The 26986-nt window shown below is 50.7% G+C and overlaps 2 protein-coding genes across 14 annotated transcripts in view; both read right to left on the reverse strand.

The window, feature by feature from the left end:
- EPS15L1 (epidermal growth factor receptor pathway substrate 15 like 1) overlaps positions 1-26986 on the reverse strand; it is a 116616-nt gene that overhangs the window by 87068 nt on the left and 2562 nt on the right. The window lies entirely within an intron of this gene.
- Positions 1-26986, reverse strand: part of CALR3 (calreticulin 3) — a 57058-nt gene that overhangs the window by 300 nt on the left and 29772 nt on the right. The window lies entirely within an intron of this gene.

Raw genomic sequence — 26986 nt, forward strand, 5'->3', positions numbered from 1 at the left:
TTTCCATTCACTGAGCAAAGGGATTTCAGCTCCGAGAGCTCAGAGGGAAAGGACACTCTATCCTCTGAGATTGTTCTCTGGCTCCGGAATCAGAAAAGAAGTTTCCACGCGTTATCATAAATCACCAGGCCTGCAAGCTTTCGACCAGTTTCCCGGGCCTGGGTCTGGTTCTCAACCATCCCATCCATCCTCCTCCAGCTACCTGAGTGCTCAGAGACGCGCACTGACCAGCCCGCGCCCAGAGAGCGCTGGCCAGTGACTGTTCCCACCAGGCCAGGAAGGAAGTGCAGTGTCCTCAGCTTGGCACTGAAGATATTCCACTTCCCGACACCTCAGAGCCCCAAGACATCGCTGTTTAGAGGTCACTTCCCCATCTAGGGTCACGCAGCTAATCGGGGCCACCAGAGGCCACACCTGGATCCAGCCTGGCTGGCGGCCAAGTCCAGACACTTCCCACTGTGTCCTGAGCTCTGCCAGACGTCTTCCAGGGAAGGGGAGGGACACCCAGGGGAGTGTGCCAACCTGGTGGGGAATTATGCAGTCCCTGAAATGCTGGCTGTAAAAGTTTACGCGTGTTGGTGTTTTAGTGAGTGAGGTGAAAAAAGAGCACACAAACCTGCCGCTGATGTAATAAGCGATAAAAGTGAAGAATGCACAATGACACCTAATTATACAGAATGGATGTGTAAACAGCTAAAGAGAATAGAACTGGGCAGGGAAAAGAGGACTATCTTGGGGGCACGATTACAGTGTTTATCCAACAAATTCTTGGACTGCTGTTGTACGATTTCTCACAATGAATAAAACCAGGGGGACGTAGACTCCTTCCAGTTATAGTCATTGGATTTGAACCAATACGCACCCACCACTTGCATATTGTTGTGCTACAAAGGGTCATTTGAAGCTAAAAATAATGCCCAGGCCGGGCGCAGTGGCTCACGCCTGTAATCCCAGCACTTTGTGAGGCCAAGGCAGGCAGATCACCTGAGGTCAGGAGTTCGAGACCTGGCCAACATGACAAAGTGAGACCCCATCTCTACAACAAATACAAAAATTAGCCAGGCGTGGTGGCATGCACCTGTAATCCCAGCTACTTGGGAGGCTGAGGCAGGAGAATCGCTTGAACCCAGGAGGCGGAGGTTGCAGTGAGCCGAGATCGTACCACTGCACTCCAGCCAGGGTGACAAGAGTGAAACTCTGTCTCAAAAATAAAAAGAAAAAAAGAATAATGCCCGGATTATGGTCAGCGTCTCTGGGGGACGCCAACACCTGTGAATGTATAAAGAAGTGAAAGTTGTAATCCCAAACAGCACTTTGGGAGGCCGAGGCAGGCAGATCACGAGGTTAGGAGCTCAAGACCAGTCTGGCCAACATAGTGAAACCCCATCTCTACTAAAAATACAGAAAATTAGTCAGGTGTGGTGGTGTGTGCCTGTAATCCCAGCTACTCAGGAGGCTGAGACAGGAGAACTGCATTAATCCGGGAGGCAGAGATTGCAGTGAGCCGAGATCGCGCCACTGCACTCCAGCCCAGGCGACGGTGCGAGACTCCGTCTCAAAAAAAAAAAAAAAAAAAGAAGAAGTGAAAGTACAGAGAAAACTACCATGACAAAATGAAAATAGAAGGAAAATAGCATAAAGATCTGAAAGGGGAGAGGGAAAAAGTCAAAAAAAAAAAAAGAGGAAAAGAAAGGGGGAAACACTGAAAAAGCAGGAAAAACTAGAATAACATGAAAAAGCAAGAAAAGCCAGAGATTTAGGAGCCATCATTTTAAAACAGACAAAGACATCATGGAAAACACGTAGGAGGTAAGTGTGTATAGCAACAGCAGCCCCCGGACGGCTGCCCCCCTCGTGCTTGGAGGCAGTGACACCATTCCTGGGTAAGGGGTACAGGAAGGAGTGGCTGTCACCCTTAACATCTTACAACCTCGTTAGATGACAGTGTCCAGCCATCACACCTGTGTCAACTTCTGGGTTCAAACTCCAGCTTATTTCCAAAATATGTCTCCCCAGAGGAAGAAGACCCACAGAAAGGAGGCCAAGGCAGGCAGGCTGTTTGTCATCTGTCAGTAAAGGTGACAGTGGTCAGGTCTAGGCAGCAAATAGCACATCGCCTGCCATGGGTTCACAGACTCCAGAGGCCCTCACTTCAGATGACAAAGGTGTCCTTCCTGCCAATGATCAGAGAGGTCTGGATCTGAAGCACATTTCCAGTCGAGTTTTTTTTTTTTTTTTTGAGACAGGGTCTTGTTCTGTCACCCAAGCTGGAGAGCAGGGGCGCAATCTCAGCTCATTGCAATCTCTGACTCCTGGATTCAAGCCATTCTCCTGCCTCAGCCTCCCGAGTAGCTGGGACTACAGGTGCGTGCCACCATGCCCACTTAATTTCTGTATTTTCAGTAGAAGCGAGGTTTCACCGTGTTGGCCAGGCTGGTCCTGACCTCAGGTGATCCGCCTGCTTTGGCCTCCCAAAGTGCTGGGATTACGGGCATGAGCCACCACGCCCAGCCCCAGGTGAGTTTTTTAATAATCTCATGAGAAGCAAGGGAAAGAGGTTTCCAAGCTACTGTGATTCCAGTGGGAAAAAAAGGGTTTCAGTCTTTGAGGCATGCAGGGTTATTAAATATCTGCTCTACTTCCCAGGCACTAATGAGCAACAAGATCCGCAACCAAGAGAAACAAGGCCCGGACTAATCCAGAAGAGTCGCTGAAGGACACAGCCCAGAGCTCCAACCTCTGCCCATCCATGCTAAAGGCTCATCCGGCTCGAACACTTGATGACCACCGGATGTCACTCTCAAAAGACCTACAGCTGAGGGAAAGCCCAGGGAGTATGGCTCAACCATTGCTCATCACCACGGGAGTCCATCTGGGTAACCTGAAACAATGACAGTGGTCAGAGGTTTTGATCTAATTACACATATGTCAGGTTTTGCATATGCAAAAGCAGAAGGGGGAAGAAAGAAGGTAAAGCACCAGGCCCCAACTGCCACTTCCTCTTATGCCAGGCTTCTTCCCGGGAACAATGGAGTCACACCTGCACGCTGCCCTGATATGTCATTGCGACAGAACTGAAGACACATGTTGCTAATGACATGAATCCCCAGCCCCAGGCAGTCTGTCACTGGCCCCTGTGCAGAGACCTCTTGGCCCCCAAAAGGAAGATTCACAGCTACTGGGAAAGAGCCCTCTGTGTGCTGAGAGCAGCCTCTGGAGCTGCCCACCCATGTCTGACCCCAAAGTGAGCCTGGGGCCAAGCCCGAGGCAACGGCAGAGAGGGGACGCACCAGGGGATGAGGCCTGCACCGTAAGAGGCTGCAGGTGGCACCAGGATGGCCGTAGGAATGGAAGGAAGTGCAGCAGAGCTGACCCAATGTGTTCTCCTGACCCAGCCCACTGTGCTGAGAAGACGCCATCTTCGCCTCTGCAGTGTGTGAATTGTTGATGAGGTTCAGTGTAGCTTTCAGCTCGGTCTTTCAGTTGCTCTTCCTAACTCAAAATGCTAAGAGACAACATGCAAAGTTCCTGTGGCCTCCTCACTTATCCTCCAGCCCAGAAACAATTTACAAGTGGGATGACAGAGAGAGAGGGGCACAAGGAGAAGGACAAGTTCACATCCTTCTGCTCTGAAGGCTTTAAAACACCACAATTCACACAAGCGCCTGTAACTGTAACCCAGGACAACAGCAGTTGAGATGGAGAAACCCAGCAGAACCACCTCGGAGGAGAAACTGTCTCAGGATTGTGTTCTAACGACTCCTAAGCAGAGTTCACCCAACTCTGATCCCCGCACGTGGCCAAGGGCAGGACGCCTCCTACATCTTCATGCCTGGCTGCCTCCTGCCCAAACTCTCACTCTCACTCTGCTAGCAAAGTACGCGCTCTTGTGCAAAACAAACCAACGATCATCAGCCTTGGTTCAAAATGACTTTTGGAAAGCAATCCATTTTCACTGTAAAATGTTCAGAGAAGCGCCTATAATCCCTTGTTTCCTATCCAGTACCTCTCATCCTCCCGACAATGCTAAAGGGCAGGTAATATTACTAGTCCAGTTGACAGGTGGGGAAACTGAGTTTGCCCTACTCAGGACCACAACAGCCAATGAGCAACACTCAGTGAAGCACCCAGGATATGTGGTCCTGGAGTCAGACCCTCACCTACTGTGCACCCTGTAATGACAGCCCAGGTGTCACAGGGCTGGGCACCGGACCACAGGACAGCCTCATGCATATGCTGGCCTGGGAAAATGCACATCCGTGATGACGTGCTGGAGGATTTTATTAAACAGAAGAGGTCAAAAGGCAACACTCAATTTGAGCATATAAATGGACTTGAAAGTCAGTGTTTTCGATGACCTGCCATTTCCCCAGGAAAGCTGAGACCCCATAATGGCTATGTTTTTCAATGCCACTGCCAAGTTTTGCAGGAAGTTAGGCATATAACACTGAAACACATCTCAGTCTGAGTTCCTACTTAGAAAAACATATGGATGCAAAAACATAGCCCGGAGTAGAGCTTGCTTGATAATCCTTCCATTTCTGCCTTCCCCTTAGAGGCCCCCACAGGCCTTGCACAACCATCACCCGATGTGAGCCCAGCCCTCCCGGCAGGCCGGCCCACATTCTGCGGGTGAGGTAACCTGGCTCAGTCATGTGGCAAGCATGGGGCAGAACTGGGACTTGACTCAAAACATTCAAAAGGCATCAGGGAAACTCTGGGGCATGTCTAACCTTCCTGGACTGGATGGGCAGCTCTCTCCAACTGCTCCATCAGAGGTTTCTATAGCAGAGCTAAGGTAAATGTTACCAAGAGAAGGAGAAGACTTGGCAAGTGAAAAGAGAGCTTCTCCAAATCACAAGGAAAAAGACATCTCAATTAAAAATGAGCAAAGAGAAGAGAGAGGCAATTCAGAAAGAAGAGATGCAGCAAAGTTAGAAAGAAAATGTTCCATCTCACTAGTAATTTAAGTATTACAGGACCAGGCACTCTGGCTCACACCTGTAATCCCAGCACTTAGGGAGGCCAAGGTGGGTGAATCACCTCAGGTCAGGAGTTCAAGACCAGCCTGGCCAACAGGATGAAACCCCATCACTACTAAAAATACAAAAATTAGCCAGGCATGGTGGTAGGTGCCTGTAATCCCAGTTACTCCGGAGGCTGAGGCAGGAGAATCACTTGAACCTGGGAGGCGGAGGCTGCAGTGAGCCGAGATCACACCACTGCACTCCAGCCTGAGCGACAGAGCGAGACTTCATCTTCGGAAAAAAAAAAAAAAAAAGGCAGAGAAGCTAAAACAATTCTGAAAAATAATAATAAAGTGGAAAGAGTCAGTCTACCTGATTTCAAGACTGACTCTATAGCTAGAGTAGTTAAGACAGTGGAGTATTGGCAGGGGGCGGGCACAGACAGTAATGCACAGAACAGAATGGAGAATCTGAGAAACAGACACACACAGATATGCCCAGTGGATTTCTTGACAAAGGTGCAAAAGTATTTCAGGAGGAAGGAAAGCCTTTCCACAAAGGGCACTGGAGCAATCGGCATCCATAGGAAAAACATGGGCCTCGAACTAAAAGTCTTATGCCTCGTACAAAATGTAACTCAAAGTGGATCATGAATTCAAATGTAAAACATAATCCTCAGGATCTAGGGCAAAGCAAAGAGTTCTTAGACTTGACACCAAAAGCCCAATTCACAAAAGGAAAGATTGGCAGACAAACTTTATGTTTGCACTGTGAAAGAGCCATGTAAGGCCTGGCGTGGTGGTTCATGCCTGTAATCCCAGCACTTTGGGAGGCCGAGGCAGGAGGATCACCAGAGGTTGGGAGTTCAAGACCAGTCTGACCTACATGGAGAAACCCGGTCTCTACTAAAAATGTAAAATTAGCCAGGCATGGTGGCGCATGCCTGTAATCCCAGCTACTCGGGAGGCTGAGGCAGGAGAATCGTTTGAACCCGGGAGGCGGAGGTTGAGGTGAGCCGAGATCACACCATTGCACCATTGCACTCCAGCCTGGGCAATAAGAGCAAAATTCCGTATTAAAAAAAAAAAAGGGAAAAAAAAAAAAAAAGGCCGGGCACGGTGGCTCACACCTGTAATCCCAGCACATTGGGAGGCCGAGGTAGGCGGATCACCTGGGGTCAGGAGTTCAAGACCAGCCTGGCCAACATGGCTAAAAATACAAAAAAATTAGCTGGGTGTAGTGGTGTGCACCTGTAATCCCAGCTACCCAGGAGGCTAAGCCAGGAGAACTGCTTGAACCCAGTGGGCAGAGGTTGCAGTGAGCCGAGATTGTGCCACTGCACTCTAGCCTGGGTGACAGAGCAAGACTCCGTCTCAAAAAAAAAAAGCCAGATAAAAAGATGAAAAGGCAAGCTACAGATTAGAAAGAAAGGTTTGCAAAGCACATATCCAACAAAGGACTACTACCTAAAATATATACTAGAGAGCTCTCAAATTCAACGGCATAAAAAAGAAAACAATCAAATTAAAACATGGGCAAGCCAGGCATGGTGGTGCGTACCTGTAGTCCCAGCACTTTGGGAGGCCAAAGCAGGAGGACTGCTTGAGCCCAGGAGTTCAAGACCAGCCTGGGCAACATAGTGAGACCCCATCTCTACATGAAATTAAAAAACTAGCCAGGCATGGTGGTGCACACCTGTAGTCCCAGCTACTCAGGAGGCCAAAGCAGGAGGATTGCTTGATCCCAGGAGTTAAAGACCAGCCTGGGCAACATAACAAGATCTGATTTCTTAAAAAACAAACAAACAAACAAAAACACGAAGAAGAAAAGAACATGGGCAAAAGATCTGAAGGCAAAAAGACATTTTACCAAAGAGGAAATATAGCAGATGGCAAATAAACATATGAAAATATGTTTAACATCATTAGCGAAAAGGAGAATGCAAATTAAAACCACAGTGAGATGCCACTGCACGCTATCAGAGTGGCTAAAATAACAAATAGTGACAACATCAAATGCTGGTGAGGATGCAGGCAAACTGGGCCACTCATACACTGCTGATGGGAAAGTTAAAAGGTACGGTGACTCTGGAAACAGACTGGCAGTTTCTTAAAAACAACAACAACAAAAAAAACTAAACACAACATGAAACTACCACATGAACCAGCAACTGTCCTGGGCATTTACCCGGGAGAAATGAAGAGTCATGTTCATACCACATCCTGTATGCAGTGTTGGCCACAGCTTTATATGTCACTGCTCCAAGCTGGTAACACCCCGGATGTCCTCCAATAAGTGAGTGGTTCAGCAAACTGTGGTCCAAGCACACCATGGAATACTACTCAGCAATGAAAAGGAATGAACGGCTGACACACATGCAATAATCTGGATGACTCTCCAGAGAATTATGCTGAATGACAAAGGCCAAACCTCAAAGGTTACATACTGAATAATTCCATCACATAACATCATTAAAATGATAAAATTGTAGAAAGGTGGTTGCCGGGGATAAGGAAGAGATGGGCTGGGAGGGAAGTGGGTGTGGCTATAAAAGGGCAACAGGAGGGACGTGTTCTGTACCTGGCTATCAACAAGACCCTATCTCTACAAAAAAAAAATAGCCACGCATGGTGGCACATGCCTGTGGTCCCAGCTACTCAGGAGGCTGAGGCAGAAGGATCACCTGAGCCCAGGAGTTCAAGGCTGCAGTGAGCTATGATCGTGCTACTGCACTCCAGCCTGGGCAACAGAGCTGTCTCTTAAAAAAGAAAAAAAAGCTTTCAAACCTTGATTCCGTGCTCTGATGCCCTCCCCAGTCCATGTCATTCACCTTGCTGCTTTGCTGAATGTCTAAACTCTCAGGGGTGGTTCTATTGCTTCTCGGTTCCTCTCCAGGGCAGGGAATGCATGCCTTACCCCTGTGTCATGCCCCACTGCAGGCCCTGAGTTCTGTCTGGGCTGCACGGAGGCCCTGAGCCCCAGGCATGTCCATCTTCTTTTTTTTTTTTTGAGACGGAGTCTCACTTTGTTGCCCAGGCTGGAGTGCAATGGTGCGATCTCGGCTCACTGCAACCTCCGCCTCCCAGGTTCAAGTGATTCTCCTGCCTCAGCCTCCCAAGTAGCTGGGATTACAGATGCATGCCAACACACCTGGCTAAATTTTTGTATTTTTTAGTAGAGACAGGGTTTCACCATGTTGGCCAGGATGGTCTCGCCTTCCTGACCTCAGGTGATCCACCCGCCTCAGCCTCCCAAAGTGCTGGGATTACAGGCGTGAGCCACCACGCCTGGCCAGGGCATGTCCAACTTCTGCTGGTCTCGCAAGGTGGTCATTTGGGTCCCCAGAGAATCCAGGACTCTTCCTTCAGATCCTGAACATAGCCATCATCATCAATATCCCAGATGCAATACTGTACCACCATTATGCAAATGTTGCTTCAGAGGAAACTGGATACATGGTACAGGCTCTTTTTTTTTTTTTGAGACAGAGTCTCGCTCTGTTGCCCAGGCTGGATGGCAGTGGTGCAATCTTGGCTCACTACAACCTCTGCCTCCCAGGTTCAAGCAATTCTCCTCCCTCAGCCTCCCGAGTAGCTGGGATTACAGGCACCCACCACCGTGCCCGGCTAATTTTTATACTTTTAGTAGAGACGGGGTCTCACCATGTTGGCCAGGCTGGTCGTGAACTCCTGACCTCAGGTGATCTGCCTGCCTCGGCCTCCCAAAGTGCTGGGATTACAGGCGTGAGCCACCGCGCCTGCCCAGACTCTCCAACAACTGCAAGTGAGTCTACCATCATCTCAAAATGAGAAGTTTTGTTTTTTCTTTAAAGACTTAGGAAACCTAATGACCAAATGCAAGGTGACATTTGCAGACAATCAGGGAAATGTGAATATGGTCTTGGTATCAGATAATACCAATACCAAAGGCGTTATTATTAGTTGTGTAAGGTGTGATAAGGCATTGTGGTTATGTAAAGGAAAACGGTCTTAACTGTTAGAGGTGCATGTTGAAATACAATTTCTTTTATTTATTTATTTTATTTATTTTATTTTTTTTGAGATGGAGTCTTGCTCTGTCGCCCAGGCTGGAGTGCAGTGGTGAGATCTCGGCTCACTGCAAGCTCCGCCTCCCGGGTTCACGCCATTCTCCTGCCTCAGCCTCCCGAGTAGCTGAGACTACAGGTGCCCACCACCTCGCTCGGCTAATTTTTTGTATTTTTTAGTAGAGACAGGGTTTCACCATGTTAGCCAGGATGGTCTCGATCTCCTGACCTCGTGATCCACCCGCCTCGGCCTGCCAGAGTGCTGGGATTATAGGCATGAGCCACCGCGCCTGGCCTACAATTTCTAAGATTAAAAAAAACAGGCCAGGCGTGGTGGCTCACACCTGTAATCCTAGCACTTTGGGAGGTCGAGGCAGGCAGTTACCTGAGGCCGGGAGTTCAAGACCAGCCTGGCCAACATGGTGAAACCCTGTCTCTACTAAAAATACAAAAAAATTAGCTGGGTGTGGTGGCGTGCGCCTGTAATCCCAGTTACTCTGGAGGCTGAGGCAGGAGAAATGCTTAAACCCAGGAGGCGTAGGTTGCAGTGAGCCGAGATCACGCCACTGCACTCCAGCCTGGGCTACAGAGTGAGACTTTGTCTCAAAAAAAAAAACACACACAACAGGAGGCTGGGTGCAGTGGCTCACGCCTGTCATCCCAGCACTTTGGGAGGCTGAGGCGGGTAGATCACCTGAGGTCAGGAGTTCTAAACCAGCCTGGCCAACATGGTGAAACCCCATCTCTACTAAAAATATAAAAATTAGCCAAGTGTGGTGGCAGGCACCTGGAATTCCAGGTACTCAGGAGGCTGCGGCAGGAGAATCACTTGAACCCGGGAGGCAGAGGTTGCAGCGAGCTGAGATTATGCTACTGCACTCCAGCCTGGGCAACAGGAGTAAAACTCCATCTCAAAAAAAAAAAAAAACACAAGCCAGAGCCAGGTGTAGTGGCACTCGCCTGTAGTTCCAGCTACTCGAGAAGCTGAGGCAGGAGGATTGCCTGAGGCCAGGAATTCCAAGCTGAGTGAGCTATGATCACTGGGCCTGTGAATGGCTACTGCACTCCGGCCTGCACAACATAGCAAAATGTCATCTGAAAAAAAAAAACAAAACAAAACCTAAGAACTAAAAATATATGTAGGTGGGGGAAAAGATCAAAGGGTGGTACAAAGAAATCTGCAAAATATTGATAACTGTTGTAAATGGGCAGTGGGTACATGGGAATTCATTAAACCCTTCCCTCTACATCTATTTTATTTATTTATTTATTTATTTATTTATTTTGAGATGGAGTCTCACTCTGTCCCCCAAGCTGGAGTGCAGTGGCACGATCTCGGCTCACTGCAAGCTCCGCCTCTCCGGTTCATGCCATTCTCCTGCCTCAGCCTCCCGAATAGCTAGGACTACAGGTGCCCGCCACCATGCCCAGCTAATTTTTTTGTATTTTTCTTAGTAGAGACGGGGTTTCACCATGTTAGCCAGGATGGCCTCGATCTCCTGACCTCATGATCCGCCCGCCTCGGTCTCCCAAAGTGCTGGGATTACAGGTGTGAGCCACCACGCCCAGGCTTTATTTTTCATAGAGACAGAGACTTGCTCTGTCACCCAGGCTAGAGTACAGTGGTGCCATCATAGCTCACTGCAGCCTCAACCTCCTGGACTTAAGGGATCCTCCTTCCTCAGCCTTCCAAGTAGCTGGGTCTATAAGTGCATGCCACCACACCCAGCTAATTACTGTTTTTTATTTTTTGTAGAGACAGGGTCTCGCTTTGTTGCCCAGGCCAGTCTCTAACTCCTGGGTTCAAAAGATCTTCCCACCGGGGCCTCCCACGGTGCTGGGATTATAGGTGTAAGCATGCCCAGCCATCAACTTTTAATGTGTTTAAAGGCCATTTGGGCTGGGCACGGTGGCTCATGCCTGTAATCCCAACACTTTGGGAGGCCGAGGTGGGCGGATCATGAGGTCAGGAGATCGAGACCATCCTGGCTAACATGGTGAAACCCCATCTCTACTAAAAATACAAAAAATTAGCCCAGCGTGGTGGCAGGCGCCTGCAGTCCCAGCTACTCGGGAGGCTGAAGCAGGAGAATGGTGTGAACCCGGGAGGCGGAGCTTGCAGTGAGCCGACATCGCGCCACTGCACTCCAGCCTGGGCGACAGAGCGAGACTCCGTCTCAAAAAAAAGAAAAAAAAAAAAAAAAAAAAACGACCTATCGGGTACTATGTTCACTACCAGGGTGACAGGATCCGTATTCCAAACCTCAGCATCATGCAATACTCCCATGTAACAAATATGCACATGTACTCTCTGTATCTACAATAAAAAAAAAGCTGAAATCCTAGAAAGAAAAAAGAATTTCTATTAAAAAAAAAAAAAGGCCATTTGATGTGCTTCTGCCTTGGCAAGGACCCTAATGGCACAAGCTGCGTAAGGTTTAAGTGTGACAAATGAGGAGAGCTTGGTGACAGGATTGTGCTTCTGTGAAACAATACAAACTGTCATTCCTTTAGAACACACACAAGTGTGCCCTACCATGGCTACAAGGTCTGCTCCTGGGAGACTGAGAAGTGAAGCAGGAGTGGGGGAAGGGCAAGAGGGTTCGCTGTTTTCCCCCCTTGAGGGCACAGATGCAGACTGCGAGGCACTGGAAACAGCAGAGGACTGGTTAAGCTGCTAATAAATTGCTGAGTCTCCATGGGACAGAATAAATACCTCACAGCCGTCAAAACAGCAGAATGTTTACAAATGGGGTCCAATCTTCATCAGCTTGCTAAATGAGAAGGGGGCAATCTAGCAGGTGCAGTGTGACCTGGCTTATAAGCACACGGTATCCTATCGCCCCGCTACTGGAACCTGGCGGGACAGGGCCATGCTTACCAGGATTTCTACGGGTCAGCTAGTTTGCTTCCTCATGGCTTCCTATGTTCCCTGGTGTACTATGTCAGCATGAGCTGCTTTTGTAAATTAGACAGAAATAGAAAGATGTGCAAGGAAAAGCAGGATCTGAAGGAATTTTCATGGATTCTCCCCAGGGACCCAAATGAGTGCCTTGTGAGACCAGCAGAAGACGAACATGCTCAGGGCTCAAGGCCTCCATCCAAACCATACAGAACTCAGGGCCTACAGTGGGGCATGGCACAGGGGTAAGGCCTACAGTCGCTGCCCTGGAGAGGAACCAACAAGCAAGAGAACTGCCCCGAGCATTCAGACATGCAGCAAAGCAGCAAGGTGAATGACATGGACCAGGAAGGTCGTCAGAACACAGAATCAAGGTTTGAAAGCTTTCTTTTTTCTTTTCTTTTTTTTTTAAGAGACAGCTCTGGGCCAGGCATGGTGGCTCACACCTGTAACCCCAGCACTTTCGGAGGCTAAGATGGGTGGATCACCTGAGGTCAGCAGTTTGAGACCAGCCTGGCCAACATGGTAAAAGCCTGTCTCTACTAAAAATATAAAATTAGCCAGGTGTGGTGGTGCACACCTGTAATCCCAGCTACTTGGGAGGCTGAGGCAGGAGAATTGCTTGAACTAGGGAGGCAGAGGCTGCAGTGAGCCAGGATCACATCATTGCACTCCAGCCTGGGCAACAAGAGCAAAACTCCACCTCAAAAAAAAAAGAGAGACAGCTCTGTTGTCCAGGCTGGAGTGCAGTGGCACGATCACAGCTCACTGTAGCCTCAAGCTCCTGGCCTTAAGTGATCCTCCTGCCTTAGCCTCCTGAGTAGTTGGGACCATAGCCATGCACCACCATGTGTGGTTAATTTTTTTTTTTTTTTCATTTTTTTGTAAAGATGGGGGGAGGTCTCATTATTTTGCCAGGCTGGTCTTGAACTCCTGGCCTCAAGCAATCCTCCTGCCTTGGCCTCCCAAAGTGCTGGGATTACAGGCGTGAGCACCGAACTCAGCATTCCAGAAACAGAATTGCTGGAGAAAAAACATCGCCTGCAGCAGGCTTCCTGCCTCGATGCACTGCCTTGTGGAGGATGCAGGACTATGCTGAGCCCTAAAGGTCTTCAGGAGAGACTGCCCGGCTCCATCTACACCTATGGGCTGTGTTCTCCCATCTTGCTTCACTAAGAGAAGCTGTCTCATGTGGAGGTCAACAGTGCTGCCAGACAAATGTGGATTTGAGTCCTGTCCTGCTGCTGGAACGCTGTGCAACCCTGGGGCAGGACGAGCAGCCTCTCTGTGCCTCAGCTTCTGCATTTGGAGATGAGGGTGAGCACTCCCACCCCCGGGGACTTGTCAATCACCGGCTGTTGTGATTCGTGGTATCCTCCTCATCGCCCTCCTTCCACTAGCTCCAGGTAAAAATGTACCCTCTCCCCAGAAACATCCCTCCATCTCTCTTCCACCTCCAGCTGCTGACCTCCCCCCACCCTTCGCATAAAACCTCCTGAAAGCCGGGTGCAGTGGATCACGCCTATAATTCCAGCACTATGGGAGACCAAGACGGGCGGATCACCTGAGGTTGGGAGTTCGAGACCAGCCTGACCAACATGGAGAACTCTTGTCTCTACTAAAAATATAAAATTAGCTAGGCATGGTGGCACAGGCCTGTAATCCCAGCTACTCAGGAGGCTGAGGCAGAAGAATCATTTGAACCCAGGAGGCAGAGGTTGCAGCGAGCCGAGGTTGTGCCATTGCACTCCAGCCTGGGCAACAAGAGGAAAACCCTGTGTCAAACAAACAAACAAACAAACAAACAAACAAAAAACCCTCCTGAAAAAGGGTCCACCCTTGGATTCCCCAGCTCTCCCTTCTTTGGACCTGGAAATTTATTCGTTTGCTCACTCAATCAACACATGCTGAATTCGTGCTAAGAGGCAGCACTGGGGATACAAAAGTGTGTAGGACAGAGTCCTGGGCTTCAGGCCAGGCGTGGTGGCTCACGCCTGTAATCTCAGCACTTTGGGAAGCCAAGGTGGGTGGATCACATGAGGTCAGGAGTTCGAGACCAGCCTGGCCAACATGGTGAAACTCTATCTCTACTAAACATATAAAAATTAGCTGGGCATGGTGGCGGGTACCTGTAATCCCAGCTACTTGGGAGGCTGAGGCTGGAGAACCGCTTGAACCCAGGAGGCTAGAGGTTGCAGTGAGCCAAGATGATGCCATTGCACTCCAGCCTGGGTGACAAGAGTGAAACTCCATCTCAAAACAAAAACAAAAACAAAACAAACAAAAAATAGAGTCCTGGGCTTCAGGAAGGGCAGGCGGGACAAAGTCAGCCCAGGACTATGGCACAGGGGACCGCATGATATGACTGCAGCAGTAGGCACAGTGAGGGGAACTCAGGGCTTGGGGCCAGGTGTGCACTGGGACAGAGAAGACAGGTGAGCTGTGGGTGATTCAGCATGGCCCCAGTCAGGTGGAAGGGCACGTGCGTAGGATGCCAGGGTCTGTGCACGCTGTGCTGAGAAGACGGGATGTCATCCCCAGGGCAAGCAGAGCCCGGGGAGGGGGTGCCTGCAGGCCAGCAAGGTGGGCGCATATGCATATGAGATGGTAAACGGTAGAAATCCGCTGCAAGGAGCAGGGCTGGAAGGAAGCGATCAGAGAGAGACTGCCATGGCCCTCCAGCAGCAGGACTCCAGCAGCCTGGGGACTGCAGCGACTCACAGTGCAGACACCCGGCGAAGGAGGACATGCCAGTTCCCTAAAAACGAATGTGTTTCCTTGGGATGTCCCCAGGGGCATTGAGGTGGAAATCTAATTGCCATTCTAGACACCTTGGTGCAGGTGTGGAGATAAACAATGGGACCTTCCCCACCCCCAGCCTCATGGAGCCGTGACAAAGCACAGAGACGGCTGCCAAGAGCTAGATGGAAGAGACAGGATGGAGGGCCAGTCCACAGCCAGCAGCAGACATACACCCAGGGCATCAGGAGACCTGGAAGGCGCCTCCTCCATGGCTGAGCCGGTCCAGGGAGTCTCGGTCAAGCAAGGCTGTGGAGCACCCGCACCAAAGCAGTGCCGGAGACAGGCCTGCCACGGGGAGGGAGGGAGGAGGCTCCACCACAGGAAACACCGGGGGAGCTGGGTCCTGGAGGGATGGAGGGGCGGGCGTGTAGGGAAGGGCTCAAGGGTCTTGTGCAGCCATGCAGAGGGCAGAAGGGATGGAACTGGAATGGCGCCCAGGCAGGAGGGGAGCAGATTCCAGCCCTCCCTCCTGAAAATGCTGCTTAAGAGCAAAAGCAGATGAAGCCTCTGAGCAGCCCTCCCAGCTGCTAACCTGTGTCCCCTGGACATCACCCCTCCCGGGCATCTCAGAGAACAGACCTATTCAGTTCCATCTGTTTCCTTCCTCTGACCCATGAGCGGTCTCCCTGGAGAGACATGGGAGAGCAGTCACCCAAGACTGGGGGGGAGGGGGGAACACCGAGAGGGGCTCAATGACTCAGCAGTGTGTCCTCCGCAGCAGGAACACCCACCGCCTCCCACAAGGGCCCACTTCCCAGAGTCTCCCAACTTTCCAAAGTGTACCCCGGGCCTTCCCAACATTCCTTTCCTGCATCAGCTACTCCTGGGCTCCAATGTCCCTGCCATCTACTATTCCCTAACAGAGCACACTGCCCAGGACTCGGTTGGGATGGGTCTGGCCTCCTGTCGGGGTGTTCCTGACAGTGGGGGGGTGGCTCCCTGCCAAGGACGCCAAGATCCCCTGCACTGGCCAGGTCAGTGCCATGCCACCTTCCTCCTCATCGCTGTGGGTGACAGCGTCAGCCTCCTAGTGCACTGTTCTTTTTCTGGCCCCTCTAAACATCAGGCACCCCTCGAGGCTCCCGGATCCCACAGTGAGCAGAAAGATGGTTGCTGCCACCATGGAGCATCATAGTCTGGTCAGGGCATCAAAGCCAGTGAGCTGATACACACACCAACACAGAAGAGCAAACGCACAGCAGGGGTGACAAGGACAAGGACAGGGGCTCTGTCCTGATGGGAGGGCCGCCCCGCCCCCACCCCGCTTGACCCACACATGCCTCTACAGAGCCTGGCCCAGCCTCCTCACCCACAGCCCTGCCTTCACCCACTTCCCCACTGCACCTCGCACACAGCCACTCCTCTGCTCAGAAAGGCTCTTCAGGGTGTGCAACGGAGGTTAAGGTCCAAGCCCTCAGCCCAGTCCTGAAAGTGCTCCCTGGCCATCTCCTACCTTGCTGGGCTGATTTCACTCCACACACACACTCACTCACACACACTCAGCCACACACACATACACACAATCACACATGTACACTCAGGCTCACACACATACACTCACACTCACACATATCACACTCAAGTCTCACCTCCTTCCCCCGGCTGGCAGAGCTCTACTGAACATATCGGGCACCTTTCACTCCTTGTCTTGGCACAAGATGCAGTCATGCATCGTTTAACTACAGGGATGCATCCTGAGAGTTGCATCGTCAGGTTAATTTCATCGTCGTGAGGACATCCTGGAGTGAACTTACACAAACCTAGAAGGCAGCGCCTGCTCCACGCCTGGGCTGTGGTCTAGCCTATTACTCCCAGGCTACAAACCTGGGCAGCGTGGCCCGGTACTGAAAACTGCAGGCAACTGTAACACAATGCTAAGTAGCTGCGTATCTAAACATATCTAAACATAGCAAAGGCACAGGAAAAATACAGCAGTATAATCTTACGGGAGCACTGTCACATATGCAGTCCATCATGGTTATGCGGTGCGTGACTGCATTCCCTATGTTTGGGGCCGCTGCCTGCTGCAGGCCAACGCCCTGCTCTAAGATGACCCTAGGTTCCCCCAAATGAAATAAGTCTCTCCTGCCTCCACACTCCCATAGCCCCAAACTTTGACAAGGGACACTTCCTGAAGTCGATTTGATGGAAAAGCTGCTGTAATGACCGGCCCCTCTCACTACATTCTTAATGCCTGGAGGGTGGAGGGATCACGCTGTGCCCTCCTAGAAGCAGGCCTTCAGTAAATGTCTGTTGAGGGCATGGGTGAGATTAAAGTGTTGAGGGAGGCAGGTGGTGGGCTGAGTGCAGGAAGGTGCAGTTGGTAGTGGGGAGCGGGCAGACATAGCTCCGTGGCTCAGTAGCAGTGAGGACAAGCCACCAAGCCACCCTGGGCCTCAGTGTCCCCATCTGTAAAATGAGAATAGACAGCACCTGGCCTGAGGATGCTGGTAAGTCCCAAATGAGAATATGCAAGTGAAATACACTCTGCAATGGGAAGCCATTATTACATCCCCTATTATGGTTACTCTTGTATTATTATTCCTGAGACAGGGGAGCAGGCTGTATTTACAAAGAATGGTGGGCGGGGAGGGAGGTCAGGCAAGGCTGTGAATCAGCACGTGAGTTGCAGGTGTAAAATCACAGTCCTTATAGCCTGCCCTGCCAATTGATCTTTGCCAAGCAATAAAGTATTTCAACAAATGTTGGCTACACTATGGTACATATGGTAGCCATTTGCTCTCTCAACTCAACAGCTAAGCAGCTCCCAACATCTAGGATAGAACAATATTTCAGTTCGGGAATGGTGGCTCAGGCCTGTAATCCCAACACTTTGGAGATTAAGGCAGGAGGATCCCTTAAGGTCAGGAATTCAAGACCAGCCTGGGCAAAATAGTGAGACCCTAGCCCTACAAAAATTAAAAATCAGAAAATTAGCTGGGTGTGGTGGTGTGCTGAGGAGCACCTGCAGTCCCAGCTACTAAGGAGACTGAGACAGGAGGATGAACCCAGGAGTCTGAGGCTGCAGTGAGCCGTGATGGCGCCACTGCACTCCAACCTGGGCGACAGAGCCTGTCTCTAAAAATAAAAAAAGAACAGTGTTTCACCAATTCTCTTAGTCTCAGCTGTCATTTTCTTAAAAAAAAAATACAATTTTACACACAGCAAGTAAGTACACACCTGTAAAAAACCCACTTAGTGTGAATTAAAGGACATTTTAAATGTGCATTAAATGTGAATTAAAGGACATTTTCTAGTGGCTAAGAGTCAACAACAACAAATTAAATCAATAAAGTCAACTGACTGTGAATGCCAACTCAGAGGCTGGCCTAAAAGAAAATGCCAACTCCATGGCCTGGTGTGAGCAAGCAAAATAACAGCAACAATTTGCACCCTGGTGATGGACAACCTTGCCCAGCCCATCAGCAATTGTGGAGCCTGCTCCTCCACTCCAGAAGCCTCGACCCACAGAGAAAGCTTCCAAAGCCAGCACGGGGGTGCCACGGGCACAGAGCGTTCTAGTTCTCAGCAAAGAAAAAACTCAAAGGGAAGAACATTTACAAGAACATGCGCCTAGGCCAATCGTGTCTGGGACCCCTCAACCACAAACAGTGCCATTTGTAGGGTGTGGGGGGAATTGAGGGGGACAGTCCATCCCCATAACGGTACAGTCCTGGTTAAACACGCTCAGTGTGAGGGCCTCATCATCAAGTTTTTTCATGTTTCATCTTTCCCCTTTGGAGAGTGTGAAATGAGATAGTTTTCTCTTCCACTGGAAAATATAAAATTGAAAAGCACGTCCTCTTCAGATTAAGAAAAGCCAGCTGGGGCCAGGCGCGGTGGGAGGCACTTTGGGAGGCCGAGGCGGGCGGATCATGAGGTCAGGAGATCGAGACCATCCTGGCTAACACGGTGAAACCCCGTCTCTACTAAAAACACAAAAATTAGCCGGGCGTGGTGGCAGGCGCCTGTAGTCCCAGCTACTCAGGAGGCTGAGGCAGGAGAATGGCATGAACCCGGGAGACGGAGCTTGCAGTGAGCCGAGATTGCGCCACTGCACTCCAGCCTGGGCGAGAGAGCAAGACTCCGTCTCTTAAAAAAGAAAGAAAGAAAGAAAGAAAAGCCAGCTGGGCATAGTGGCTGACACATGCAATCCCAGCACTTTCGGAGGCCGAGGCAGGTGGATCGCTTTGAGCTCAGGAGTTCGAAACTGGCCTAGGCAACATGGAGAAACCCCATCTCTACAAAAACTACAAAAATTGGCAGGGTGTGGTGGCATACACGTGTGGTCCCAGCTACTCGGAGGGCTGAGGCTGGAAAATCACTTGAACCCGAGAGGCAAAGGTTGCGGTGAGCTGAGATCGCGCCACTGCACTCCAGCCTGGGTCACAGAGTGAGACTCTGTCTCAAAAAAAAAAAAAAAAAAAAGAAAGAAAAGCCAGTTTTCTACAGATTGGCGTAATGACAGAGGCACGCTTGTTGATGTCACTTGCACAAGAGGAAAGCCCTTTCCTCACCCTCTGATGAGCGGAGGTGAGGAGGTAGCAGGGCCCCAGCCCTGGTGGTGCCCTGACTGCTGTCACCGGCCAGTGGGCTCGAGCAGGCGGCTCTGGGCCCTGTGCCTGTTTCTTCACCCGAGAGACAAAACGTTCCCTTCTGTCAACTACCCTCAAAGGCAGCTGGAGAGACAGACTGCGCTCCTGGCTGCTGTTCCAAGTACCCAGCCTCCAAACAACAGATATCACCAGCCTACTATGTGCCAGGAGCCCAGATTTCAGGGACTGGGAACCCAGCAGGGAGCAGGAAAGACAGAGCTCCTCAACCCTCCCGGAGCCCATGGTGTGGCAATCATAGGACAAAATGGTGGCTTTGGAGCCCATGGTCTGATTCAGACGCCTGTTCTCCATGGGGGTCTGACCAGTTGTTTTACCTTTCTCCCTCTCAGTTTCCTCATCTAGAAACAAGCACAGGGACGATGGCACCATTGTTGGTCCCACAACACTCCCTCACTCCTGCATCAGACCTGTGCCCCAAATCTCTCCCCAGGGCCCAGAGCTGCCTGCCTGGGCCCACTCACTGGTGAGGGCAGTCAGGGTACCACCAGGGCTGGGGTCCCGTTGCCACCTGTTCTGGCAGACCAGGTTACCAGAATCAGGGAAGTGGGGGGGAGGGCATGGTGGCTCACACCTGTAATCCCAGCACTTTGGGGGGCCGAGGTGGGTGGATCACTAGAGGCCAGGAGTTCGAGACCAGCCTGGCCAACATGGTGAAACCCTGTCTCTACTAAAAATACAAAAATACAAAAAAATTAGCTAGGCTTGGTGGTGTGCACCTGTAATCCCAGCTACTTGGGAGGCTGAGGCAGAATTGCTTGAGCCCAGATGGCGGAAGCTGCAGTGACCAAGATCATGCCATTACACTCCAGCCTGGGTGACAAAGCGGGACTCCACCTCAAGAAAAAATAAAGTAAAAGAAAGAATCAGGGAAGTGGGGCTCTGAGAAGGCAGAGAGGGGGCCAGGAAGCTGTGAAGATGGTGCTGGGAGAGAGGGCCTGTGCAGAGGGTGGGGGCAGGACACTGGTCCATGCAGTGTACAGCCAGTCAGAGAGGCTGCACCCAGCTGCTTCCTCCAGGCCTGTTGGAACAGAGGAGGGAAAAGACAAAAGGAGGCACAGGCGCCCTCTTCCTCCTGTCCTTTATTCCCAGCCCAGTGGAGGTGATTCATCCCACCGCTGTGGGTGCCACCTGACTTCCACGAGTGTGTCACACTATGTCCTAATTTTCTGTGTGCCTGGGTGCCCAGCTGCAGTTGAGCTGACCTGGAGGGTGGGGCTCGGTTTTATTTATCTTGGTCCCAAGACAGCACACAGTAGCTCAGCAGACAGAATCTCATGGTGCCCCAGCCCCAGAGCTGGTCTTCTTTTTGACTGTGCCTAAATGTGGGGTCTCACGTGGCTTGGAGGGTTTCCTGCAAAGTGATGGGTTTTGACTCAACTGACACAGCCACAGCCCACCAGGCTCTGCCCACCAGGCACTCCCACTGCTGCTGTCCTGGCTCCCTGAAGGTGGCCTCAACCTGACGGCTGCAGACACTATGCCTGCTTCTTCCCCCTGCTTCCTCTCCCACCTAGACCCTCACCTGTCCAAACAGCTACCCCACATATTCCTTCCACCCCCAGCCCTTTCTACTCTTCCTAAAACAACCTCAGGCCAGGTTCCTCTTGATCACTTCATGCCCATATCACAGAGACTGTCTCAGAGCTAGAACCCAGCTCCAAGCACTCCCTGTGTAAGCAGCCAGATCATCTAAAGGTGTCACTCCTCAAGAACCTGCCATAGCTCCCTACTGCCTCTCATAATGTGGCCCATGCTACTCTTCCTTCAACAGATGATTGTTGAGCACCTGAGTGCCAGCTGCAGCCTGGCAAACAAGGATGAATAAAACAGGCACAGTCTCTGCCCTTGTGGACCTAGTCTAGGTGGTTGGGGAAGACAGACCATCAATCAACCCCGCAAAGAGAAAATTATAAACGGCTAAATGGAAAAGGTGTCCATCTCCACCAGTGGTAACAGAGATGCTGGGCCAGTTTGTCAGGAAAGGCTTCCCTGAGGAAGTGATGCCCCAGCTGATATGAAAAGGTGTAGGGATTCACCAGAGGATGAAGGGTTTGGAAAGAGCATTCCAGAGAGAGGGAACAGCAGATGCAAACGCCTTGAGGCAAGATGAAGGATCGCCTGCGCAGATGACAGAAAGAGGGGCCAGGGGGCCACAGAGCAGAGGGAATGAGGACTGCAGGCCTGGGAAACACGGGGAGCAGGTGTGCTGTCAGCTGCCGGTAGCAGCGCCTGATCCAGCCTGGCTGGTGTGCCCAAGAGGAGGAGAAGTGACTTTATGTCAGCCTGACCTGCAGGCAGTCAGTAAACAGATTCTGTTATCAGGTCTACATTCCACACCACAGGCAGTGCAGATGGAAATCCGAGACAAATGTCTGCGGTCATCTGTGACCTTTATTTTCACCCCAAAGCTTGTAGTATCAAGAGCTGGGACTCCTATGAAGGGAAAAGCCCAAAGAAGCTTTAAGAGCTAATGGTCTGCACTCCATGCAGGAGCAAACTTCAGGGCCACCACTCTGACCAGCGGTAAAGCCCAGTCCAGCGCGAAGGACAGTGGGCAGGTCTCAGCTCCTCAGCCCCCATCAGCCACTGGCCACTCTCTCGGCAAGCAGACATCCTGTCAGTTAGGCCAATTTGTAGCCCAGACACAAACTCTCACGTCTTATTTACCAAAAGACCTTCCTCCTTTCATCCCTGAGCTGCCTAAATTAAAGGAAGGACATGAACCCCAAAGTCCCAGCCGCATGTTTTGGCCCTTTGACCTAGACCTGCAGCCTCTCAGCTCTGGCTCAGTCCTCTTTGCCTCCGTGTGAAAGGCTATTCCCCGTGGCCTAGACCAGGGGTGTCCAATCTTTTGGCTTCCCTGGGCCACACTAGAATTGTCTTGGGCCACACATAAAATACACTAACACTAACACTAACACTAATGATAGCTGATGAGCTTTAAAAAATTCACGGGTGGGCATGGTGGCTCATGCCCGTAATCCCAGCACTTTGGGAGGCCGAGGCGGGCAGATCACAAGGTCAGATCAAGACCATCCTGCCTAACCAGTGAAACCCCGTCTCTACTAAAAATACAAAAAAATACACCCACCAGGTGTGCTGGTGGGTGCCTGTAGTCCCAGCTACGCAGGAGGCTGAGGCAGTAGAATGGCATGAACCCAGGAGGTGGAGCTTGCAGTGAGCCGAAATTGCACCACTGCACTCCAGCCTGGGCAACAGAGCGAGACTTAGTCTCAAAAAAAAAAAAAAAAAAAAATTCACAAGAAAACCTCATAATATTTTAGGAAAGTTTACAAATTTGTGTTGGGCTGCATTCAAAGCCATCCTGGGCCACATGCAGCCATGGGTTGGACAAGCTTGGCCTACACCAAACACGCCCTCTCCTCCATACAACCATGTCCAACACCCAAATGGAAGCCAGTCATCTGCCCCTCCTGCAGCTTGGACCACCCGTGACCTGAGCCTCTGCTGTGGGCCGGGCCTGGACAACTCAATTCTGCATGGGCCAGAAGCACTGATTACCACTCTGGCAGGGAAACCTTTGGATTCTCCTAAAGACAACTGGCTGGGAGTGGTGGCTCACACCTGTAATCTCAGCGCTTTGGAGGCAGAGGCAGGAGGATCACTTGAGGTCAGGAGTTCGAAACCAGCCTGGGCAACATAGCAAGATCCTGTCTCTACAAAAAAATTAAAAATTAGCCAGGTGTGGTGTTGTATGCCTGTAGTCTCAGTTCCTTGGGAGGCTGAGGCGGGAGGATCACTTGAGGCCAAGAGTCGAGGCTGCAATGAGCTTTGATTGCACCACTGTACTCCAGTGTAGGCAATAGAGCAAGAGCCTGTCTCTAAAGGAAAAAGGAAGACAATAAGCAGGCCTTTCCATGTCCCTCTCTACCTTTTAATGAGATGAGATTAAAGTAATAAAATAAAAACTCAGACTACATGATATCTAATAACTAGGTATAAAAACAAATGAGGTTAGGAGATGTCATAAACTTAAAAACAAACAAACAAAAAAATAACTTTCCAAGACAAGAAACTATGGTGCAATGAAGAGGCCTGAACCTGTGTCAGAAAAGCCATGTCTGCTGAGCTCACTGGGTACAAACTTGGGCAAGGGACGTAACAATCTCTGGCCTCACTTTATCTTTTTTTTTTTTTTTTTTTTGAGACAGGGTCTTGCTCTGTCACCCAGGCTGGAGTACAGTGGTACAATCTCGGCTCACTGCAACCTCCACCTCTCAGGTCCAAGCAATTCTCCTGCCTCAGCCTCCTGAGTAGCTGGGACTACAGGCATGTGCCACCACGCCTGGCTAATTTTTGTATTTTAGTAGAGACGGGGTTTCAGCATGTTGGCCAGGCTGGTCTTGAACTCTCGACCTCCAGTGATCTGCCCTTCTTGGCCTCCAGTGATCTGCCCCTCTTGCCCCTATACACTGAAGATAATACTGGCCAGAGTGACTGGGAGGATGAACCAGGCAATCTAAGATGTTTTCTTTACTCAGTCCTTCCAGCCTGGTGGTGAGACCTTTCCTGACCTCCATCATCAGAACGGAACCTGCCCTGCTCTACTCATCTCACAGCATCAATCCCCACTGAATGCACTACACATTGGCTCACTTCTTTATATCCGGGCCCCTCCCAACGATGTCAGCCCCGTGAGGCGGCACTGCCTTCAGATTCACTGTTCCATCCACTGCCCAGAAAGTGTCCAGCAAAAAGAAGATGCCAAATAAATACTCACTGAACGAACAGCGTGATCTACAAAAGGAAGGCATGAGGGCCAGGCGAGGTGCCTCATGCTTGTAATCCCAGCACTTTGGGAGGCTGAGGCAGACAGATCACTTGAGGTCAGGAGTTCGAGACCAGCCTAGGTAACATAGTGAAACTCCATCTCTACTAAAAATACAAAAATTAGCCGGGTGTGGTAGTGGGCGCCTGTAATCCCAGCTACTCAGGAGGCTGAGACAGGAGAATCGCTTGAATCCAGGAGGCAGAGGTTGCAGTGAGCCAAGACAGCGCCATTGCACTCCATCCTGGGTGACAACAGTGAAACTCTGTCTCAAAAAAAAAAAAAAAAAAAAGGAAAGCACTGAGAGCACATGCGTCACACGGCAGGGTCCTGACACTCTACTGTGACAAAGCAGGTCAAGCGAGTCCACAGTACCATTCTGCAGATGAGAAAACTAAGGTACAGAAAGTATTTGCAGGACTGAGGGCAGTGAAGGAACATCTGGGAATCCAAACAAACATCTAAGGACCTAAACATTGAAAAGCAGGCACCACTGCACCTGATGGTGCCTGCTTTTCTTTTCTTTTTTTTTTTTTGAGACGGAGTGTCACTTTGTTGCCCAGGCTGGAGTGTGCAGTGGCGTGATCTTGGCTCACTGCAACCTCCGCCTCCTGGGTTCAAGTGATTCTCCTGCCTCAGGGTCCCGAGTGGCCGGGATTACAGGCATCCGCCACCACGCCAGGCTAATGTTTTGTATTTTTAGTAGAGATGAGGTTTCACCATGTTGGCCAGGCTGGTCTCAAACTCCTGACCTCAGGTGATCCACCTGCCTCAGCCTCCCAAAGTGCTAGGATTACAGGCATCAGCCACTGCACCCGGCCTGGAAAGTTGTTTTAAAGTTCAGAATGGAGGTGGAGGGATCTTGCCCAGGAAGAATCTATTTAGTCGAAACAACAACAACAACAACAAAAAACAGGCCAGTGCAGGTCAATAAGTGACAGTCAGGGAATTCTGGATCTTTCAGGAGTGGATTTTACTCTAAAACTTCGTTCTCATCAATTTAGACTGCATTGCCATTAGCATTCTACTAAGATAGACTAGCACTTATTTCAGAGGAAGAAAAGAAACAAGGGACAAGAGGACAAGTAAGTGTCCGAGCCACTCAGCATTCATTCCAGACACACTGGCCAGCTACTGCTCTGGGAGGGGTGCCCAGCAGGCCGTCTGGAACAGCAGGGCTCTGCGGCAGGAGGACGCAGGTATGACCTCAGCTCTGCGCCCACCAACTATGAGACTTCAGCAAGTTACTCTATTTCTGTGGGTCTTGGTTTCCTCACTTGTAAAAGGGGAATAAAAGCCTCCTAGAATGGAGGCACCTACTGAAATACAGCAAAAGCTCCTGGATGAAGAACACATAACAAGGGGGAAAGGAGGAAGGTGTAGCTCTTTGGGCCCAGGGCAGTCTCTCCTCAACACTGAGCCCAGTTACCATGCGCTTCCTAGGTACAGCGGTCACAAAAGGGACCCACGGAAGGTACAAGGGAGAGAACTCTCATTCGGGTGGGGCTAAGGGAGGACAACACAGGGGAGGCCTCAAAGACCGTCCTTCAGGGCAGGCAGCATACGGCAGGAGCTCACAGTGATGTTCTAGCAACCGGAGCAACACAGCTAAGGATGCTGAGGCTAGAAAGTGTTGCCAAGAGCCAGAAGTGCAGGAAAGGGACCCAGCAAGGTTAGGTGGAGTCGATTCAGGGCTTACTAAGCTCATCAAAGCTGACTTTTTTTGAGACTGAGTCTCACCCTGTTGCCCAGGCTGGGGTGCAGTGACGCGATCTCAGCTCACTGCAACCTCCGCCGCCTGGTTTCAAGCGATTCTTGTGCCTCAGCCTCCCAAGTTGCTGGGATTATAGGCGTTTGCCACTATGCCTGGCTAACTTTTGTATTTTTAGTACAGACAGGGTTTTGCTATGTTGGCCAGGCTGGTCTCGAACTCCTGGCCTCAAGCAATCCATCCGCCTCAGCCTCCTAAAGTGCTGGGATTATAGGCATGAGCCACAGCGCCCAGCCATAAACTGAGTTCTTTTGGAGGAAGGGGAATGGGAGCTGTGAAAGGTTTTTGGAACAGGGGAATATGTTTTAGAAGATGAATCCTAGCCAGATGCAGTGGCTGACACCGTAATTCCAATACTTTAGGAGGCTGAGATAGAAGGATTGCTTGAGGCTAGGGGTTTAAGACCTGCCTAGGCAGCATAGCAAGACTTCATCTCTACAAAAAAAAAATTGTTTAATTAGCTGGGTATGATTGGTGCTGCGCTCCTGTAGTCCCAGCTACTTGAGAGGCCAAGGTGGGAGAATTGCTTGAGCCCAGGAGTTTGAGGTTGCAGTGAGCTATGATCCTACCACTGCACTCCAGCCTGGGGGACAGAGCGAGACCCTGTCTCAAAAAACAAAAAGATGACTTCCACAGTGGCGTGGGATTAAGTGGGAGGGAGTGGGCAAGTAGGAAGTAGGATGGCCCAGACCACTTTGGGGCATGGCAAGGAAATGGCCCATTCCAGAGTCCAGCAGGCTGGCAGAGGTGCAGGAGAGAGACACCTTCTGGACTCCAGAAGGCAGGTTTGAAGTCCTCCGCACAGAAGCTCCAGGGGAGGGAGCGCACAGAGAGATAAGATGCAGGTAGGGAGGCTGAAATTAGGGGACAAGAAGGAGAGACTGAAAGGAGAGAGGATGAAGAGTGAAGACCGACGGGCTCCAGTGTTGCGGAGTTCGAGGAGGATCGGCTGCAGCCACAGGGCACCGGGGTTAAGGACGGAGGGGCCACCGATAACCTCGGGGAGTACAAGGAGGGAAGAGATCTGGATGCATTTCCACGGAAGGCTTTTTGGAAAGCAGAAGAGAGCTGAGCAGGGGGACAGGGAGACACAC

This window comes from Pan troglodytes, chromosome 20 (assembly GCF_028858775.2).
Source record: "Pan troglodytes isolate AG18354 chromosome 20, NHGRI_mPanTro3-v2.0_pri, whole genome shotgun sequence".
NCBI classification, from domain to species: domain Eukaryota; kingdom Metazoa; phylum Chordata; class Mammalia; order Primates; family Hominidae; genus Pan; species Pan troglodytes.